Genomic DNA, 13952 nt, shown 5'->3' on the forward strand with positions numbered 1-13952 from the left:
GTAAATACGTTCTGTGAAATATATTTCAGTAATATGTGCTGCATTTATCTTTCTTCTCTCTAGGACTTTAAAAATTAAAATGAAAATCACCTGTAGAGAGCCTCTCTGTGCTGACCATTGTGAATGTAGGCGGAGTGAATACAATACCTCTCATCTCACTGTGGCAGACATGTTTCCAATCAAGCGAGGTATTATTTCGTTGGAATCCATAAATGTTTTATTACAACGATGAAACACAATAGCTTGAGCGCTGTAATTGGCAGACGGGAAGTGTACACCGCTCTGATAGTCGCAGCTTTGACGTCAGACACAGATCTAATCTACGTGATTGCCAGTTAATCGCCATTTTCGTAGAACTGAAACAACGTATCATTCAACTGCAAAGCTGTACCAAAACCTGAAGTAATATCATGTATATTTTATGGGCGCGTGATATTGGTTTAAAATAAGGATTACTCGAATAAAAATTATTCATACATGAGATCTCACCAACCTCACTGAATAATCAAGACTACTTTCTATAAGTAGTCGACATGTAGATACCTATTATTGGAGAAAAATTCGTTCCGGCACCGAGGATCGAACCCAGAACCTCTCAGCTATGCGCGCTGAGCGCTATTTCCATCTGAGCTATACAGAGATCCGATTCACTTAGCGTACATACTGCGTGTTCAATTCAAAGCGTGTCATGGATCGCTGTATGCAGTCATGTGGCTAGTCGATGAGCCTAGAGAATTCAATCTTCCTGAACTTCCGCGGAGGCGTATTACCTATGTGCCAGAGAAGTTGCTAGCAAGTACGGCGTTCATTCTGGAGAGTACTTACAGATACGTACGGTAACGCCTGTAGTGGCAGGAATGTGAACTGTTTGAAAACACGTACTGAGGTGAGTTTTTTCTTACTGTCGGGATATGGGGAGAGGGTTAAGACGATTACTTACGTATTTGTTGACATTAACGTCGACGGTCAACGTGGACACGGAGCATTTGATTTGTACTGTGGAATGTTGCCGTACGTAACCGCTGATAACAAATACCCTGCGTACGACTTGCCCGCGCAAAACACAGTTCGAAAGAGGTTATGGTAGCACACAGACTTTACAGACAGCCATCTGTTGCTACGACGTTCAAGTTATACCATATACGCTCTCAAGTTCAGATTGAACGCCTTGATTAATAGGCGACTTCTCTGACATAAAATCTGAAACGCTCTTCAAATCGCTAACTCACAACAGTGACGTCATGACACACTTTGAAATGAACACCCAGTAGAAGGTCGGTGGAACTGAGTTTGCCTTTCAGCTCTGCCTTCACTGCTTTCAGATATTGAGCCTAGTAGAAAAACTAGATTCAAAGAGTTTATGAAATATCACCAACTGTTAACTTATTTATTGTTGTGTGTGTCGATATTGGTTACATTATAAATACGAAGGCAGTTTGTTTTGTTGACTTATGAATTTAATTAAGTGTTAATGTTAAGTGATAATATTTTTTCTCTGTGTTTTTGTAGATAGATTTAGGTGCAGAATCTTGTCATATATCCATGAAATTAACTGTGCCATTAACATCATATGAACTGAAATTAAGCATTCGTTTTACTGCCTGTTTAAAAACGTGCACAACCCTGAAATATGCTAATTTAAATGTCAGAAAAGTGCTAGTAATTGGACAAACGGATAAATGCGGTCATTAACAACCGGACCCGCTTGGCTCACGTTTATGTTTGCGAGGGGGACACAATTCTGCGATTTGATCGTTGTAATTTATGGCTACTATAAAATGGAGCTCTGCAGAGTATCGGCATAAAATTTAACGATTCTGCCACAAAACTGCGGGGTATAAATACAGACCTTATCAAATTAAATAAAGAAGGGTACACTTACACTTGTGGCAATAATTTCATGATGAATGTTTATGTATTTGTATATGTTTCTTCATACTTATTTATGATAAATGTAAAGAACATTAACTTTTCTAAAATCCTTTCCAGTTACATTTCTTAGAAATTAACATGTCCTGTCCATCTCAAACGTCTGAACTTAATGTTCATAATTATGTCAGTTCTGCGTTGTGTAACTTTCTCCATTCCCCTGTACCTTCAACCTTCTTAGCCCCAAATATTTTCCTAAGAATCTTATTCTCAACACACTTAACCTCTGTTCCTCTGTCAAATTGAGAGTCAGTTTCACAATCATACAGAACAACCGGTAATATAACTGGTTTATAAATTCTAACTTTCAGAATTTTTGACAGCAGACTAGATGACAAATCTTCTCAATCGAATAAAAACAGGAATTTCTCATATTTATTCTGAGTTTAATTTCCTTTCGAGTGTCATTTATAATGGTTATTGTTGCTCGAAGGTATTTGAATTTTTCCATTTAGTACAATATTCTTGTCACGAGACATAATGATATACTTGGTCTTTTCGGGATTTACTTCCAAACCTATCTCTTTACTTGCTTCAAGTAAAATTTCCATGTTTTCCCTTATCGTTTGTGGATTTTCTCCTAACACATTCACGTCATACGCATAGACAAGAAGCTCATGTAACCCGTTCAATTCCAAACCCTCTCTGTTATCCTGAGTCCTAATGGCACATTCTAGAGTTAGAAAGTAAAGGTGATAGTGCATCTCCTTGCTTTAGCCCACAGTGAATTAGAAAACCATCAGACAGAAACTAGCCTATAGCCTACGGACTCTGCTGTATGTTTCACTGAGACACATTTTAATTAATCGAACTAGTTTCTTCGGAATACCAACGTCTGTAAGAATATTATATAAAGCTTCCCTCTTAACAGAGTCATATGCCTTTTTTGAAATCTATGAATAACTGATAAAATGTGGCTTATAATGTATATTAGTATCTTCCGACAGCCAGATCAGTAAATTTCGCGTTCTGCAAGAAACCACGCTCCTCTATCCAACAATTGAAGCGTCGGCTGGAACAACGTTGTAACTTACAAAATTTTCATTCGGCGTGTTTCCGTGTAATAATGTTGTATGTCATGTTACTTTGCTATACTCTTTGGCTTGCAACTGTCCATCAATGCAGTACGCGAAATTTGTCCACTCAAAAGTTTGCTACCCTCATAAGAACAACGTTGTACGTGTACACATTTTTGCAGCTCCTCTAAATTTTACCAAATGTAACTTATAACGTTGTTCCAGCCGACGATTCAACTATTCTCTTAACTGTCTTCTCTTCATCGCTTTCAAAATGCCCTTTTTCCATGTTGTCATTGGTTTTCCTCTTTTCCTTTTCCTTGATGGAATCCAATCATATGCCTTCCTTGGTAATCTTTCTTCATTCATTCACATCACGTGCCGGATCAATTGGCTACACTAGTGGTTGCATTTATTTGGAAGCGTGCGGAAAGTGAGTGAGCAAAATATTTAGCGCACTCAATGCAGGAAACTTATTTTTCATTCTCTTCGTCAAAATCCCAAATATATATATACTGTAGTACACTGAAATAGTTACATATACAGCTTGTTCTGGAAAAGAGGATTACAAACATTTTCAGTAGATAGTATCCATAAAAATGAGTAAAGAACTTCCAATAAATATAGGTACAAAAACAATAACCTCGAAGAGGCAATTTATATTTCGGAATATGTATTATATATCTTTCGCGTGTTGAATATTACAGTACCTGGATAACTAGTTTCAGAACTGGTTGATGCTGGTCTTGGCGCCTTTTGTTTGTGTTTCCTGTGAGGGTGTGTCTGTGTAGTGTAATGTGGAGTCAAAGAGTGTGTGTGTTCTGAAATTGAGTTGTGTGTTGAGATTTTTGTTTGGATGTGTTTTTGTGTGTCTATATATTTTGTATTGTTCTAGTGTGTTTAGTTTCAGGATTTTTGATTGAATATGTAGAATTTACATGTCTGTGTTTATGTCTGTGTAGGTGTGGTTAGAATTTGTGACGTGTTCGGCATATGTGGAAGTGTTTTGTACTTTTGTTATCGCTGTAATGTGTTCTTTGTAACGCGTTTGAAATGATCTGCCTGTCTGTCCTATGTAGAAGTTGTTGCAGGTGTTGCATTTGAGTTTTTATACGCCTGTGTGGTTGTATTTGTTTGTTTGTGTTGTTTGTGTGTTGTCAGTTGTAATCAAGATGTACACTTTTTATATTTGACGGGGTAGAAGTAATTTGGGTACCACAGTAATTTTGGATGTGTGTTGACTTCCCAGCATTGAAAGTCAATCAATTAATTTGAGCCACATTCCTTTCAGGTTAATTATTTCGAACCACATGTAACCTTTTTTAGTACATCGCTAATACAGCAATCTTAGCCCTCAAAGAGAATGAATTAAATCGTAGAAGAAAGCTGAGACTTGGATTTAGCCGTGCGGGTGGTCAAAGTACAGAGGATCTCTTCAATACAGACTAGAGCTGTCGTCTGGCCTTAATTAGCGAAAGACTGATCTGCGATGCTGAGGCAAAGCGCCGTAGTATTGGTAGTGCTGATGCCTGAAGTGTCACGGAACTGCACCAACACCACCTCATACGTCACGATGGTGCCAGCGAGCTAAAAACATAAAATTAATGCCAACTTATTAAGGGACTATGAAGAAGATGATGGCGATGTTAAATGTGATTGAATAGAGCGACAAACGTACCGTGAGGAGCAATGTTCTTGTGACGGGAAAGAACCGGAGGCCAGTCAGGGCCACAGTGTCCGTGGTCATTTGCACCAGCAGCCGATGTGCCTGTAAGGAGAAAGCATTAGTCGGTTCAAAAAGGGAGAATTTCAAGAGAAGCTTCTGAATAAATAAAGTAATATGTGCATGGAATTTGCGCAGTATCCAGTATTCAACACCTCACAAATACAGTGTCCATATATAATTGATACTAGACTAGACGGCATTTCGGAAGGCGGTCGGCTACTATATGTGCCGTAGCATTTCTGGTATGTGACGTCACAAGCTTGTACAGTAGAACCAATCGGAATCAGTCAGTAACAAGTACTTCTCGAGTTCGTTTGTTCATGTGTGAGTGTTTCAACACATTGAATAAGAACTACTAACATTTATTGTGTGTGTGTGTGTGTGTGTGTGTGTGTGTGTGTGTGTGTGTGTGTGTGTGTAGGATAAATAAATGAAAGAAGAGACTGTAAAAAGACAAGTACTGCACAGGCAGGCACGGAAAATAGTGTTTAAGGTGTATAATTATTTTAAAAACGTTAACGAGCAGAACGCTGCCGGCCATCTTGATGCTGGTTGCAACGTTGCTAACGCGCAAGAAACGACTGCAGAAGCATGTGTTGTGGGATTGAGAACCGTGCAAAGAATATTTTTAGCGAAGAAAAGAGGGTTTGTTTGGTGTCATGCTTACAGTAATCAACGGCTAAGGTAATTATTGTCTTTTGATAATTTAAGTTCTCACCTGCGCTATTTGTATTGCACGTGCGCGTGAAGTACGATATGGCAATGTTGTACGCTGCCTTGCTCTCTCTATCTGTCTCTCTCGACGCAAACTCTCGCAGACTACCGCCTTCCGAATTGCCGTCGACTCTAGAGATGAACAAAACTAACTGCCGCCCTCGCTCGCTGTGTTCGTTGCATTTGTCTATCGAGTCTCGCTAATCATTCTCGAAATAGCATTTGGTCGACGTGGAGAGATTTCGTAACTTTGAATAACATACATCATTGAAATAAATAACATTAGAGATGTTTAAATGAGACAAAAAGACGAAACAGAACAGTATCTTAGTTATCAAAATGTTCTGGTTCTATTATATGATATTATCTAATAATAATAATAATAATAATAATAATAATAATAATAATAATAATAATAATAATAATAATAATAATAATAATCCGTGGCGCAACAGCCCACAAAAGGCAAAGACCGACCAGCTGGCTGCTGGCCTCACGGCCACATGCCGAAGCAGAGGTGGACGATCATCCAACCAGAGTTGAGATATCGTGTGGTTAGCACCATGAGCCCCACAGCCGTAACCGGATTTCGCTACCTATCGTAGCTCCTCAAGTGCATCACGATGCTGGATGGGCAAGGTCCCATACAATGACCGAAATTTCATGAGAAAATTTCTTCCTCCACGAGGACTCGAACCAGCGCGCATTCCGTAACGCGAGTCCCAGACAGGATGCATTAGACCACGACGCCATGGCCCGGGATATGGTATTATCTATGGTTATATAAATAGAAAAAAATTGTAAAATTTTGTATCTTTATCATGTGCCTAACTTTATCATCACTGGGTATGAAGGAGGAAGATAGGTTTAAGTCTTAGGTGAACTTCCGTGTCCTTATGATTCGTAAGCAGTAATATTAACCATTATGAAACAAACTCTCTTTTTGATGGCTCATTCATTCCCCTCTCGCACAGCTCACATGCCAGGCTTCGCCTCCTCACCTATAGATCTACAACAGTTTATGACTGATAGGTGGAATAATAGAGTAAGACTAGTGTGCTTATTCACTTCCAGATGGTAGCTGTGGGTGGGCACGTCATACAGCACGCCCCTGGCTGCCAGACTCTCGTCGTTGATGCTGGCTGCGTACAGGTTGACGGCGATGGCCCTGCACAGCAGGAATCCGAACGACACGTAGAAGTACACCTTCTCCACCAATGACGCCGTGTTCCTGTGGGTACCAACCAAGACAGGTCTCAGTTCATGGTTGCTATAATTTTATCTTTAATAAAATAAGACAAAATTATATTGTCAATTTAAATTTCTGTTCCACATCAAGCGCTACTCACAAATTTTGCTTAGAATTGAAAGAAAAATACAGTGAAACCTCTCATTTACGGACATCGAAGGGACGTAACAATCTGTCCGCATCTGGGAGATGTCCTTTATTGGGAGGGAGGCTCCTCAATCTAACAGTAAATTTATAATATGGGCTATTCCATATGAAATCGATCAGTAAAAAACCTCTCATTTTTTTATACTCTAAATTTTTCCCTACTTATACAAGGTGTTGAGGGGAGTGCATTTGAAAAAATATACCATCGAAAGTCAAACGATTTTCGTATTATTGAGCGACAAATTTAGCGTATTTTATAAAAACAAGCCTCTTTCAGCGCTCAGAACTCTGGAACCATTTACTGCAGAACATTGCACGAGAGCTTATTTTGAAGCTGACATTTGGTGGTTATGTTAAGAAGTAATCCTTATTTTTATTGTACACAGAGAGACAGATAATGTGAATTTACTTGCTTTTAGGCTTTTTGGCCATTTGTAAAAATGTAAAAATATATTGAGAAAAAACCTTGCATTATTAAGAGCGATTCGGCATTGTTTGTTTAGTGGCTCGGCAATAAGTTTCGAGGGTATTAAATAGATTATTTTCACACGCCTAGATTTGAACGGTGCAGTACCGCATGCACTGGCCGAGAGCTGAAGATAAGCGAGCGTTGGGCGTCATTTTACTCTTGTGTTTATGAAAACCTGTGATAAAGCTAGCACAGCCATGACTGCTAGACGACACATCACGTGTTTACTGTATGTCTACTGGCCTTGCTTCCCTTGGCTATCTCTCGCCTCACAGTCGGCTGCTTAGTTCACGAGCGTACTATTTATTTTCTCTATTTGATATTTTCAATACTTTCTTATCAACGAACCACCAGTAAAAAATATTTGTTTATTTGTACTTTCAATGTGGAATCTAACCATATTTTTTTAAAATAATTTTTTCGTGGCCAAAGGCGTCTTAATGAGGAAAAATCTAAATTTCTCCATTTCCATAAAAAGTAAGAAAATCTGTTTACATGTCAATATAAACTTTAACTTCTCAGCATCAAAATAAACCATGATTTTGATCATTGGGTGAAAGGGTTTCGGAGCCACAATAGTTTAAGTTTGCTAGTTTTATGAAAATACGATAAGTTTAAATATTATTCATTTAAACACTATTAAGTTTTGATGCCTCAAACTTTACACAAAGCATTATATCACAGTTGCCAACGGACAGAAAAAGTTTCATTGTATTTAAAAATTGTAAGGTCAATTTTCTCTAAATTTCGGTCAATTTAAGATGGAATAGCCCATATGCATTATGTATCCCTTCACGCTTTAAATCAAATGTGTTACTGTAGTTTAATTCTAAATACAGTTTACTGTACTACAGTAAATTCTTTGCAACTTTGAACTACAGTAGATAAGACCGAAAAAGGAAAATACAGTACTGTGCCATGCAATTTTATTCTATGTCTGCAGTTGTGCAGTACTGTAATTTACAGTTTCCAACTTAACCTTTACGTTCAGGTGCCATGTCTCTCGAAACAGAACAACTGATTGAAGTGAAGAGAATAATCCTACTAACTCTATCATGTGTCGAATATAATTTCACGGTTGCGGAAGTCTTGGACGCATCAGACAGATTAAATTTTATGATTTTGTTTATCCACCCGCTTCCAGCTAACAAAGGGTAGCTGACTGGGTTATATTTTTTTAGTGGTAGCCTACGAGACCCTTAAAATAAACCATCATTATTATTATTATTATTATAATTATAATTATTATTATTATTATTATTATTATTATTATTATTATTATTATTATTATTATTATTATTATTATTGTCTTCTTTCATGTTAAGGAATTTTTGTACAATTTTCAAAACTAAATTTTCCATTTTTGTAACATATTATGTCTTGAAATCCAGGTTCTGTCCGCAGTCAGGAGGTAAAGCAAGCTTTAGGACTGTGAAACAGCTGTCCGTGTCCGTGTCTGAGAGTGTCCTTGAACGAAAGTTAAATTTATCATTGTTCCTATATTATTTCAGTTGGGACATAAAAATCTATCCGTATATGAGGAGTGTCCGTATCTTGGAGGTGTCCGCAAGGAGAGGCTTCACTGCATTCCATTTTGGGTTGATAGTATAAAAACGTAAGTAGTTTTGCTTAATTCTATACCAGCCCCTGACGTAAAGGGGAAGGGAAAAGGAAAGGAGATACCCCCGCCCATGTCCTTTTCGTTTACACCGCTTTAGGAAAAAACACACAGTAAGGCACTGTGCATCAGTGGTGGATTTTAGGCTGTCAGCGACAGCCGAAAGCTATGATGCCTGCCTGATACAATCAGCAATACTTGCCTACCTGTCAACTCGTATAGGTCCGAAACATACCTGTCTCTGCCGAGAAAGGTGGAGTGGGGAGTTAAGGGGTAGTCAACAGTGACTCGATAGAGTTATTAGCGCCCAGGCTTGTTTTATACCAATAAAAAAATGCCTGGGGAAATGGGAGGAAACGCGTGCTTCCTAAGGAAATTGAAGCTAAGAGAAAATGTCTCTGTGAGCTCGAAGCCTGTTGGCCAGTTGCCTCATTTCGATGTTCCACGTTTCATATGAAGGAACATTAGAGAATTTTGAAGGAAATGTCAGAAATAGACGAACTTATTAGCTACCGCATGAGGGGGTGAATGCAGCAGGACGGAGTGGTAAGAGGACAGGATCGCCGAAGATATTAAAAGCCTGCACAACGCATGGGGAAATGGCGCCGCAGTCCTCCCAAGAGAAGGGAGGCAATGCTTGTTTTAAAATAACTTATTATTGACTAATAGCTAGCTGTTGGCTAACAGATGGATGGATGAGAGTAAGTAGGTAGACAAGCAGAGACAGACGGACAGATTTATTGCCATCAATGAAGACACTTTGTTGACGGTTACTGAAATAAGGTACAAATAATTTCAATTTATTCCCGATAATACCATAATATTGAATTTTTTAAATATAACATCATGCGTAACACAGTCGAAAGCCTTACTTAAAATACAAAATGTAGCAGAGCTAAATTTGTGGTCCTCATGAGCTTCGAAAATATAACTTATAAAACTAATAACAGCTAATAACTATACATTTAAACATATTTCCAATTGCATTTCGTTTTCGACATCGCAATGACTCCAAGTCGTCTCTGAAGTTCCAGCTTCAGTGCTAATACTCCAACGTCAACCGTAACTAGAAGACAGCGCAGTGGCTAGAAGACGGGAAAAGTAAACAAGCCCCAGCCTCTTTCCCCATCTCCATCCAGTACTTCGCTATCAGTTAACCTATATCGCTCCGACTGGGACCTCAACTTCTTAGTCTAGTTATTATAGGTGCAGCGTCACCAAATGCATTAAAACTGCTCAATTGTACAGAGACATCATTTTATTTTTACTTCAATTTTTATTGTACCTGCGTTTCTAACTGTACTTGATTCCCACCCCTTTCACTAATGTCCTTGCTAACGTCAGTCACACAAACTTACGGCCGCTGTTGCTAGCAATGAAATAAACATTACAGAGTACAGTGTGTTTCAGAAGTATGTTGCATTTTCTATAGAAGAAAGAGCTTATATTATTGAAGTTTATTTTCACACAGGTATCGTGTGTAGCATAACTGAATTTATCTGTGTGGACTGAGCACAAGTGAAGATTAGAGTTACCCAAAGTACAGTACCCTATAATATGGTGCGGTACTTAACAGCATTATTTAAACAAGAGTTTTGTTTTACTGCTTGTAGGTATGAAGGACGATGATGCAAACTGGAATTACAATATAACCGAATGTGAACAACAGTTTTTTTTTCACAATTTCCTGATTATATTATTACGGAATATTTTCGTAGAAATGTCATTACTCTAGTAGGTAAATTTAGAGCAACAGAGTGTACAGAAAGGAAGAAAAGTGTAAGATGGCCAACAAAGGTCACAGAAGATCCTGTAGAAGGATGCAGCGAGGTCCTAATAAGTCGTTCAAGAAGTTAGCTGTGGAAATTGGGGTTCTTTTACGGAAGTGCTCACAAAATTCTCAGGAATAAATTAGGTTAATAATATGCTGAATAAAGTAGACATTACATAATGAATATAACTGCCTGAAGAGTTGAGTTTGTGAAAAAAAAAGTGTTACTATTCTACTGTTTTTTTGATAAAATACTGTAAAAGTAATGACCAAACTGAAAATCGTAATAAAATATATGTCCCTGTTACATAAATGGATACACTACTTTTCTCTCCTCCTATAGCTAGTAAAATGATTCGTTTACATATTGCACTAGCAACTCCAAACTCCTGTAATGGAAGGGGGTAACAGTGTTTCCGAGTATAGCCAGGTTAATGTTAAAAATGTTGGTAAAAATAAAGTGATGTCCCTGTACTTATAGCAGGAAACTGGACCAATTTAAATTATAAACGTAGAATTAGCAAAGACCTCAGTGTAATATATTTACTATAATAACATTTATTATAATTGCTGTTACTATTATTTTCAGTATTACTATTATATTAATTATTATTATTACTATTATTATTATTATTATTATTATTATTATTATTATTATTATTATTATTATTACTACTACCAATAGTGTTCTTATTATTATTGCAATGCTTATTTCAAAATAACTTATTATTGGCTAATAGCTGTTCGCTGATGGATAGATGGTTCGAAGGAAGAATGGATGGACGGGCGTTGGTAGGTAGACAGGCAGAGACAGACTGAAGAATGGATTGGTTGATTAATTGATTGATTCATTCATTTATAAGTAAATAAACACGTAAGTAAGTAAATAAACAAATAAGTAGGTAAATAAATAAATTATTATTCCGTCAACTTTAAATTTTGAAGATAACAATTAAAAGCTACCAACCTGGATTGGTTTCGCAAGCGCTTCGAGTTTCGCTTGGCCGATTGGTTTGTTTGCTTCTCTGAACTGTGTAGCGAACGTCAGGTAAAGCCATATCTAATCCTCGGAGTCATGTTTCCAAAATTCCATTTCGTATCACCAATTCCATCGAGCTATATTTACAACCTCGCAGTTGATGCAGTTTCGTTAAATAATAATACGCCTTAATACTTACTTACAATTGGTTTTTAAGGAACCCGCAGGTTCATGGCCGCCCTCACATAAGCCCGCCATCGGTCCCTATCCTATGCAAGATTAATACAGTATCTATCATCATATCGCACCTCCCTCAAATCCATTTTAATATTATCCTCCCATCTACGTCTCGGCCTCTCCGAAGATCTTTTTCCCTCCGGTCTCCCAACTAACACTCTATATGCAGTTCTGGATTTACTCTTACGTGCTATATGTCATGCCCATCTCAGACGTCTGTATTTGATGTTCCTAATTATGTCAGGTGAAGAATACAATGCGTGCAATTCTGCGTTGTGTAACTTTCTCCATTCTCCTGTAACTTCATCCCTCTTAGCCCCAAAATATTTTCCTAAGAACCTTATTCTCAAGCATCCTTAATCTCTGTTCCTCTCTCAAAGTGAGAGCCCAAGTTTCACAACCATACAGAACAACCGGTAATATAACTGTTTTATACATTCTAACTTTAAGATTTTTTGACAATACACTAGATGACAAAAGCTTCCCAACCGAATAATAACAGGCATTTCCCATATTTATTCTGCTTTTAATTGCCTCTCGAGTTGCATGTTGCTCCAAGATATTTGAATTTTTCCACCTCTTCGAAGGATAAATTTCCAATTTTTATATTTCCATTTCGTACAATATTCTGGTCACGAGTCATATTCATATATTTTGTCTTTTCGGGATTTACTTCCAAACCTATCGCTTTACTTGCTTCAAGTAAAATTTCCGTGTTTTTCCTAATCATTTGTGGATTTTCTCCTAACATATTAATATCATCCGCAAAGACAAGAAGCTGATGTAACCCGTTCAATTCCAAACTCTGTCTGTTAGCCTGAACTTTCCTAATGGCATATTCTAGAGCAGCCGTGGCGAAAATGCCATCGTGCGCCGAGCCACTGTGTAAGCTGCAACGTGCATAGCATCTATGGTGGGAGGCGGACACCCGAAGGGGAAGTGAAGCAACTGTCTGTCTTATTACCGGTTTTTCATTTTCCGTACGTCCAGTACATAAATAAAATTTTATAGGCTACAGTACAAGGCTACAAACTAATGTTTAGTACGTGTGACGAAGAAAGAAATGAACAAGAAAACATAGGCCACATTATCACAACCTAAAATTAATTGTCTTCAGAATGTCTCTGCGACAGAGTTTCAAAATCAGGAATTATGTCACTTACTGCCAGTCGTAGTTGATCACGAAGGTGTTTGTCTGTCAGTCGTGATCTAAATTCGGTTTTTACTATTTTCATTGTTGAAAATAATTTTTCACAAACTTAAGTTGTAGCGAACATGGCTTCAACAGAGCAAGCGAAATAACGAAGCTTCAAATAATTATACCATTAAGTATGAGAAAAATTCGTACCGGCACCGGGAATCGAACCCAGGACCTCTCAGCTGTGCGCGCTGAGTGCTCTCTAACCAACTGAGCTATGCCGGGACCCGATTCACGACGCCGGCCGAACTCCTCTCGTAGTATCGTGTTACGGCCTTACTGCCTGCACTTGAGACGATACACGTCATATATGTACAGGAGCGCATATTACATGACTTTATGGCCATATTCAACAACAGTTTCTTTAAACTGTTAACATCATATATGTATCAAATATGAATGAGGTCTCGCCCACCTCATTATATTTTGCTCGACTAGTATGACTAGTCAGTTTGTTTTTATACCATTAAGTACGAGAAAAATTCGTACCGGCACCGGGAATCGAACCCAGGACCTCTCAGCTGTGCTGAATATGGCTATAAAGTCATGTAATATGCGCTCCTGTACATATATGACGTGTATCGTCTCAAGTGCAGGCAGTAAGGCCGTAACACGATACTACGAGAGGAGTTCGGCCGGCGTCGTGAATCGGGTCCCGGCATAGCTCAGTTGGTTAGAGAGCACTCAGCGCGCACAGCTGAGAGGTCCTGGGTTCGATTCCCGGTGCCGGTACGAATTTTTCTCGTACTTAATGGTATAAAAACAAACTGACTAGTCATACTAGTCGAGCAAAATATAATGAGGTGGGCGAGACCTCATTCATATTTGATACATTCAAATAATTATTTTTTGCCAAAGATTTGAAAAGTTCAACATTTGTCAAGTCCTTACATCTAGCT

This window comes from Periplaneta americana, chromosome 3, assembly GCF_040183065.1.
Source record: "Periplaneta americana isolate PAMFEO1 chromosome 3, P.americana_PAMFEO1_priV1, whole genome shotgun sequence".
NCBI lineage: Eukaryota > Metazoa > Arthropoda > Insecta > Blattodea > Blattidae > Periplaneta > Periplaneta americana.